The sequence below is a fragment of the Nomascus leucogenys genome, chromosome 19 (assembly GCF_006542625.1).
Source record: "Nomascus leucogenys isolate Asia chromosome 19, Asia_NLE_v1, whole genome shotgun sequence".
NCBI lineage: Eukaryota > Metazoa > Chordata > Mammalia > Primates > Hylobatidae > Nomascus > Nomascus leucogenys.
The window spans coordinates 21,797,148-21,806,299 of NC_044399.1; positions in this window are offsets into that span (position 1 = coordinate 21,797,148).

A 9,152-nucleotide genomic window follows, 5' to 3' on the forward strand; every position below is an offset into this window, starting at 1 on the left:
AACAAGACAAGGTAATTTTGGCTTTCTATGTCCAACAGAATGGGTATCTACGTGCCTTGTGTTGTTGTCACCAAAAGTGTCTAACACGAAATTTTGAATGGAAAGATCTCTTCTAACTGACTCCATTCCTATATTCAGTAGAAGCTGCCATTCTATTTACTCTCCTCAATGGAAGAGTAAATATCTTTCTTTAGGGATCACATAAGCAGACCAACTTATCCAGGATTAGAAAGCCAGAGAAGATTTCCTGAAACAAGTGATTTCAGAACCTGGCCTCTGAAAGATAAGAATGAGTCAGCTTTGGCTAAGGATGGAGTCAAACAGTACAGGTGGATACACTAATGTTAGAAAGGGCCAGTTACATTCAGTAACACATCAGTGGTTCTGCACAATTGAAAGTTAGAATAGTAGAGCGTTCAGAGTATTACTAAGACATTGAACTTGAAGGAAAAAAGGGAGGAGAGCCAGATCATCATTGGTAGAATTCTTAGTTTGTTTTTTTTTCTTTTTTGAGACAGAGTCTCATTCTGTCACCCAGGCTGGAGTGTGGTGGTGCAATCTCAGCTCACTGAAAACTCTGCCTCTTGGGTTCAAGTGATTCTCCTGCCTCAGCCTCCCGAGTAACTGGGATTATAGGCACCTGCCATCATGCCCAGTTAATTCTTGTATTTTTTTTAGCAGAGATGGGGTTTCACCATGTTGGCCAGTTTGGTCTTGAACCCCTGATCTTAGGTGATCTGCCTGCCTCAGCCTCCCAAAGTGCTGGGATTACAGGGGTGAGCCATCGCGCCCGGCCAAATTCTTTTGTGTGTTCTTGTGAGTGCAAAGGAGAAAGATTGCATTACAGATACTGGGTTAATGTTACACAAAGAAAGGTAAACAATCTGTTAGGAATCTTGAGATAGAGTTGTTTTTTAACAGAATCCTAGGATTATTGTGGGAAGCAAGCTCAAGCCACTCCATGCTTTTCCCACTCTACAACCGAAGAATGTAGAATATCTGTCTCAATTGGTCATGTTCACATTAATTAGATAATGGCATTAATTAGATAATGCACTAGAAAATCATCTATCCTTCTTTTGGTAATAAGTCTTTCAGGGATCTCTGTCTTCTTCCCAGGACTTAAGGAGATGAAGACATGGCCGATTGTCTGCTTCCTTTTATCAATAGTCAGGCAGTATCATTCTCTTTCTACAAATCAGCTATACCTCATTGTCAATCTTAATCTCTTTCTCAGTGCATATTCTTCTACATTGCTGACCCAAATAATCTATGCTAGCTGCTACAATGTTTCACTCCTGAAATCTCTCAGTAGCTGAACACAATAAAAGTTTACTCCTGGCTCATAGAGAGTCTGATAGGACAGGATGTATGTCTCATGGAAGAGAAACGAAAGAATGGAAGAATTCCCCTGGTTCTAACTGCCCCAAAAGAATGGAAGAATTACCCAGGTTTTAACTGCCTCTGGTTGGTACAGACATATATCACTTCCACTCACAGCCACTGGCCAGTCACCATGCCTCAGCCTCCCTGCAAAGGCGACTAGGAAATAGGAAGGAACAATGAATATTACTTTTCTCAGCCAAACAGACTTGTGTGGCTACTATAGAGTCAGTTTCTCTTTCTCTCTCCCTACATCCATTTCTTACAAACAGATGTTTGCTTAGAAAGTCTTTTGCACTTTCTATTCTTCCAGCATTTCCACACTCATTACCTCATTTAATCTTCTCAACAGCCAGGAGCAATGGGCTTTGATGAGTGTGAGTAATCTACACAAAATCACAGCACTACTAAAGGGGTGATACAAAATATTAACTGACAGCCCCCTCCTCTACACTCTCCTTATAGTAGTTCTCAATCTTCGGCCTGCATCAGAATCACCTGGAGGGTACTTTTAAGCACAGATAGGGCACTCTCCTCCCAGTTTTTCTGATTCTGTGGATTTGCATTTCAAATAGGTTCACAGGCGATGCTGATGCTTCTGGTCTTGAGACCACACTTTAGATACAGGGCTGTCCTATATCACAGCAACTTCCATTAGTGAAAAACTAAAAGGCACTACCTATAATAAAGCATTGAAACAAAGAACTCTTTCCAAATCAGAAATAATTCCTAGGGGATGGGACATGCTGTGAGTAATGTTTTCAGATACTTAATAGCTGCTTTCCTGGGAAGCTTTCATTTCTGATCGCCAAGATGCAGAGCAGAGGCTAGCTCCAGTTTCAGAGGAAATAAGGTCCATGGGACTGCCTCCTCTTCTTCTGGAGAAGGCACTGCCAACCTTTTTCTCTAAGCATCCCATCTGCCCCAACCCACATTGAGCTCTAGTGTACGTGTTCCCTGTTTAGAGGGGAAAGAGAGCAGGAACAGTTTTTCATTTCTTTCTGTCCATGCCTCTGGCAGGCATAACCATGGCCCATCTGTTCTCTTCTCAGATTCAGCCCACCCTTGATCTTTCTTTCTCTTCTAGACTTCACACTTCCCAGAAGGACAGAATTATTAGCAGGTACTCCTCCTCAGCTATCAACTTCTCAGACTGTCTGAAATGCTTCCTCCCTCGACATTGCAAACAGTTTCCAAAAGTACAAGTCCCCAGGGGTTGGCAACAAAATCACTGATTTATACATACGTACAACAAACCCTTCTTACTGATACACCTGGTTTTAAAGTAGTAAATGAATAATAATAAATAAATATGTAAGTAATTCAATTGTTTCTGTACTCAAACCAGTCTAACATGTACCATGAGAGAAATTAATACTTTTGTGCCTCACATCATGTTTCAAAGTCACTTGCCATCAAGAAATACCAAGATTTCCAAGAAGAAATATTACCTGATGAATCTGATGAACCATTTCCTAAAATGTGTTTCTTCACCATCATATTTTGCCATTCTGGATTTAGATAAACTCCCAGAAAGCTGAAGTACAGACACTTTGTGGGAAGTGAGCAGGCCTGGATGCAGTTCCCAGGTTCTGTAGTGTGAGAGAGAGTCAATAGAAGTTCCCTATACTTGTGAACAAGTGCTAGTGCTCAGGTAGCTTGGGGGTTCAAGAAAGAAGAATCACAGTCCCCAAAGGGCTGTATAAGCTCCACCTCCCAACAAAAGGTGATTGCTGTGTTTATTAGTGATGTCTGTGGCAGCATTGCCATACCGAGTCCCTGTCCAGCCATTTGTGGTGTGAGAGAGGGTAACTCCAATAAGAAGGATGAATCACAGACTAGGATGAATCAGTAATTTTATTCTCTTTAGTCTTATTTCTTACACCTGGAATTTGTTCAAAGCCAGCCATGTCCCCATGATTCAGGTCATCTCACCCTGAATCTTAGGAAACAGGAGTAAGTTATCAGGACTTGTTCTTTCTGGAATTTGTTGGAATACCTGTATATTTCAATCCACCTCTTTTAAAAAGGTTAAAAATCACCTAGGCATATCCTGGAAATGGATAATGCTGCATAGAGAAAAGTCTCAAAAAGTCATTTTTTAAAAAGCTCAACTGGTTGCATTTCCTGTACCAGGAATGGAGTCAGGTAACTGTGAGGCAGAAGCAGAGGTGGGGACATATTCATATGAGATTGGGCTGGCTTTTGCTCACATAAACACACGCAGAGAACTTCCCCAAATCTTCTAATCTTCCTAAAGGGTAACAGGGCAGAGTCTCTGGTGGATTCAAAGGAGGATGCTGTGGAGCTGTCACTCATGCAAGGGGACTAATTCATTCAGACCACAGGACATTTTTAGTAGGAGGTGAAGCCGATTTGCCTGGGTGTTGAGTTGTTAGAGGGTGAGTAGAAAAGGAAAGAGAGAATTTTTTTTTTTTTTTTTGAGACGGAGTCTCGCTCTGTCACCTAGGCTGGAGAATTTTTTAAATATGAAATTCAATGCCTTTCCTTTCAAATTTGAAACTTTTCTATTTCTTTATTTAGGTAACATACACTGAGTGATCAGCACTAAAGAAGATGCAGGCTAAGGCAAGGATGCTGGGGTTACCTTACTCACAGGCAGATACGGGGCATAGTATGCACACACTCAACAGTAACAAATAGGGAAGTGATACATTCTTCAAGAAGGAAACAGACAAATTATGGAAGACCCTGAGGAGGAAACTTCATTTGTAAGTTTCAGGGAAGATTTGAGGAGGAAGTGTTTCTGAGCTGAGGCTGGAGGCTTGGCTGACACCTTCAGCCACAGAGGTAACCAAAATGAGAGCTGGTGGAGGAAATCACCCAAGAAGAGGTTAAAAATCATAGGAAAACATTGGGTTGATTTGGAGAAAATGTTAAAAGTGCTATTAAGCTAGAGAATCTAAGCGAGAAATGGGGTATATAAGTTGAAGAGAAAATTGGGACTGACCTTGACTATTAAAATATGGCCTAGAGTTGATGGAATATCTACTAAGGGGACATCAAAAATAGGTAAGGAAAGAGCCTACCAAACTCTTCCTTGGAAGATAATATAAAAGTTGAGGGATGAAAGGGAGAAGATTTTAGAACTGAACTAACAAATGGAAGGCTTTCTCAATGGTACATGTGCATACCCATGCAATCAATAAATACCGAACCTTTGCAGGGCACGTGGAACAAGTGTTCAAGTTTTGTTCACTGATTAATCCATTCAAAAGTATTTCTTGAGAGTCAGTTTCTATTCTAGGTGCTGTGTATAGAGCTGTGAACCAGCAAACAAATACCTTGCCCTCACAGAGTCTCTCCTTAGAGCAGGTACTGATTCTGCTCGGCCTTGGGGATCAAGCCTTCCTTTCCTCGTCAATGTTACTGTCTGAATCACGGAGACGTAAATGCTGCTAATAGACTGTCCTGTGTCTCCTGGCACAAGCACATAAGTTCATGGATGAGGCACTTATGAATCTTGTTAATGATAGAAACCCACTCATGACAAACAGGCTAGAAAATAAGCACACATGACCATGCAGACCAGCAAGTATAGACTTCTGTGATTCAGAGTAGGAACTAGGACACCAACCATCATGTGCATCCCCTTTTACTATTAATAATACTTCTAATAACAGTGTAACCATCATTGTTAGTGATAATTCATTCTATTAATCATAATATTCCATTAATAATGAAATTAACTAATATTTGTTGAGTGTATACTGATTCCTGCTGTTTTATTTAATCCTAATAATTCTGACCGACTCAGGAAGGTTAAGTGACTTACCTAAGGTCATAAAACAGGCAATGGATTAAGCCTCGATCCTGATATAATTCTATATAACACCAGAGCCTGTCTTTTTGCATATTTACAAGGCTGGTTGGTTTCTATCACAGATCACACCATTCCATGTTGAATTTATCTGACTTATCTGGCAATACTTACCACGGTGCCTGTCAACTGTCCTTAGTCCTGTACTCTGGCCTCCACAGCAGTTATATAGTTCATACCATAATTTGTATAGTGCACATCTCTTTATTTTTGCTTTTTAATTTTATCTGGATCCATCTTCTTCCCACAGGTACATAATAAGATATAATAATAGCATATCTGCATAATTTGTTATAAACGATAAAACATTTTTGTGCATGTAATGTCAGTGGTGTTTTGCAATTATCCTGGAAGTGATTCAGTTCAGGTCTGTCTTCACATTTTAGTCTGAGACATAAGGGTGCACATACACACACACATACACACACACACATGTATTAGTTATACATGTAAAATCTTCTTCCATGCATTTCCAGTTCCATCAGTTCTACGTTAGACATTAGGAATAACAAAGAGCCTTTTAAGAGATTTAAATCTATCCTGAAGATCTCATGATCTGTGAGCATTGGGGGACATCTGAGCAGACAACTCTGATTTGATAAGTGGTAGGGGTTCTTGGGGAGGTAAAAGTTGACACTTTATTATTGTTATTATTATTATTATTTTAGATTCAGGGAATACATTTGCAGGTTTGTTACATGACTATGTTGAATAATGTTGGGGTTTGGGCTTCTAGTGAACCTGTCACCCAAAGAGCGAACATTGTACCCAATAGGTAATTTTTCAACCCTCAACCCCCCTTCAATCCTCTCCTCTTTTGAAGCCTCAGTGACTATTATTTCCATCTTTGTCCATGTGTACCCATTGCTTAGCTCTCACTTATAAATGAGAACATGCAGTAATTGATTTCTGTTTCTGAGTTATTTCACTTAGAATAATGGCCTCCAGCTGCATCCAAGTTGCTGCAAAGGACATGGTTCTTGCATGGCTGCATAGTATTCCATGGTGAATATGTACTAGATTTTCTTTATCCAATCAGCTGCTGATGGACACTTAGATTGATTCCATGACTTCACTATTGTGAACAGTGCTGTGATAAACATACAAGTGTGGGTGTCTTATTTATATAAAGGTTTCTTTTCCTTTGGGTAGATACCTTGTAGTGGGATTGCTGGGTCTAATAGGCCTTGCAGTGGACCTCCCACATAAAATGTTCCACTTAGAAACATTCTGAAGAGTGTAGCCAGAATAAAAGAGGTTGTGATATTTGAGTTGAATCTCCAAGGAAAAATCAAAGACCCTTAGCTAATACTTAAAATTCCCAGCTGCCTTAGGAAAGAAAGTCTACATGTGCAGAGATTCTAGTTTGGGGTTTTCTCTCTGCCACTTGATTGTGGTGGACTTCCCTTCAAAATATTTTAATCTTTAAAATGGTAGGACTTATTTTCATTGACAGTAATTCCAAAAGGTGAGAAAAGCAAAGCATCACATGTGTTTAAAATGCACAGCAGCAGTTTTAATCTATTCTAAACATCCTTTTTTGAAAACACAAAACACAAATATTTAGGACATGGGGAAATATAGCTCAGACCACCTAAGGCTAAAGTAGGGGTCAGCAAAATCACACTCCATAGATCAAATCTGACCCACAGCCTGCTTTTGTAAATAAAAGTAAAAAAAAAAAGTGTTCTATTGGAACACAGCCATGCTCATGTATTTACATATTGTCTATGGATGCTTTCATGCTACAGTTGTAACAGACCATATGGCCTGCAAAGCCAGAAATATTTGCTCTCTAGACCCTGTCAGAAAAAGCATGCCAATCACTGGTCTAAAAAGTGGAAAAAGAGGTGGATATTAAACTTAACATTGTTAGTTAAGGGCCAGTGTTCCTCAAAGTGTGGTCTGTGGAAAGGTGTCCTCATGTGATGCAATAAACACAGAAATTAAGAGTAAAAGTTTAAAAACATCTGTAGCAATGTGACAAAGTATTTTAATGTCTGTTGAATCTATAGTAATTAAGATATTTGGCTTGTATTTTGCATTTCATTGTACTATTTTTCATGTTTTAGTAGTCCTTCCTTTGCCATTTGTTTTTTTTTTTTTTGCACCAATGCATTAAGAAATGAAAATTTTAAAAAAATATTTTTCACAACAGTTTGAGAAACACCACCCTAGAGCATAGGCAGCCAATGCTCTCCATCAAGTGGGCCAAAATTTACCAGTACAAAAGGCCCATGGTGTGGCATTTTTCCTGAAAAAAAAAAAATGTAATCTGGAATACGTCAATACTTCTGTCTTTTAGTAGCTGAGAAAGCATTTATCTCAGCATTCAGTCATCTTAACCCTTCATCATAACATCAGTAAACCTCACAGTGACCATATATGCTGTTTTCTTTAGGCAAGTTCCAAAGGGGAAATTAAAAAAATACACAACAACAAAAAGACAACTAAACTTAAAAAACACATGGAATCTACTCTAATTCATCTTGCACTTGCACCTGAGTTGTCTAGTTTAGTGTGTGTGTGTGTGTGTGTGTGTGTGTGTGACTTAACCTTAGAGGGTATCAATGGAGAAATAAGAGCCTATGACTCATAGAATTTCCAGTCATTGGCCTCTTTATTAATATGCATTGATTTCATGCTGGAACTTGATTTTAGACCAGTGGATATTAAACAGAAAAAGGTGCTACTCTTCTCTTTAAGTTTAAAAAACAATCTTACAATTTGCAAGATAAGAAATGTTGATTCTGTGAGCCTAAAAATTACTTAGCAGTCACTCAAAGTCCCTCCAAAAGCCCAGTAGTCATAAACTTTTGTTGCCTATTGCTATCAATGTTAGTGGTTTAATACATAGTGCAGAATGAATTAATAACATCCAGTTAGACAATAACCCCAAAAGTGACAGCAGAGTACAAGAGGGATTTGTCTTCCAGGACTCTTGCTCCCATTGCAATAGGCACATCTTGCATCCTAATCTAGTATATGCAGTTGCCTGGATTCATTTCTGCACACCAAAGCCTTCTGTAGGGAGAAGGTCCTCGCTGGGCACTGCTAGTAAACAAATTAGAGAAACTTCATTATGTTGTATGAAAGGCCTAGCATTTTTCTCTTGCTGATTGTAGCTCAGTTCATCTAAAGGTCAGCTGCAAAGGGCTCTCTGCAATCACGGCTGCTGTATATGGAGGAGCTTAGTCATATTTAACACGGCAGCCTTGCTGTGGATAGTTCCTAAGAACTGGAACTCAGCCAGTCCTAGGACTAGATTGCTCTGTGTCTGTGTGCGTTTACTGGGCATATGTTCCTCAGCTCACATCACTTGGAGCAGAGGAGAACAGAGCGGGGAGCGGGGTTCTGTAGCTGCAAACACAGCTGCTTTTGAGGAAGCAATTTCTAATTAATTCACTATTAGAAGTAACTACTTCCCCCTACTCTCATGAAATAAACCCCTTTTAAGTTTTACATAATTGATATTTTAAAAATTGTTTATAAGTGCCAAGTTAAGGTAGCATTTGGCAAGTACTTCCAATTCAGATACTTTTAAGATGACATCAATCGTATTAAGAGCACCTCTAGGCTTGATTGAGGAGCCCTTTGAATTTCTTGGTTGAGTGTCCTTCAAGCCAAAATGAGCAGCTCATGCTTGCGTCTTCACAAAGTGCTCACCTAAAAGCTGATGTCTATCATTTCTCCTCATCCACTATTAAGAGCACTTCCTAACCCTCTACAGAGATGATTCTAGGACCTGACTTGAACATTAAGATATCTGGGTAGCCTCAGGTAAATCTTTTAATCCTATTGGATCACTTTTTCCTTTGTGTAAAATAAAGAATTATCATTACTGAGTCCTTAATTAGGTGCTAATATTGTTAATTATCCTAAGAGAAACAGTTTTGAGGGGTAAGTGGACACTGGTATAGCAGGGCTA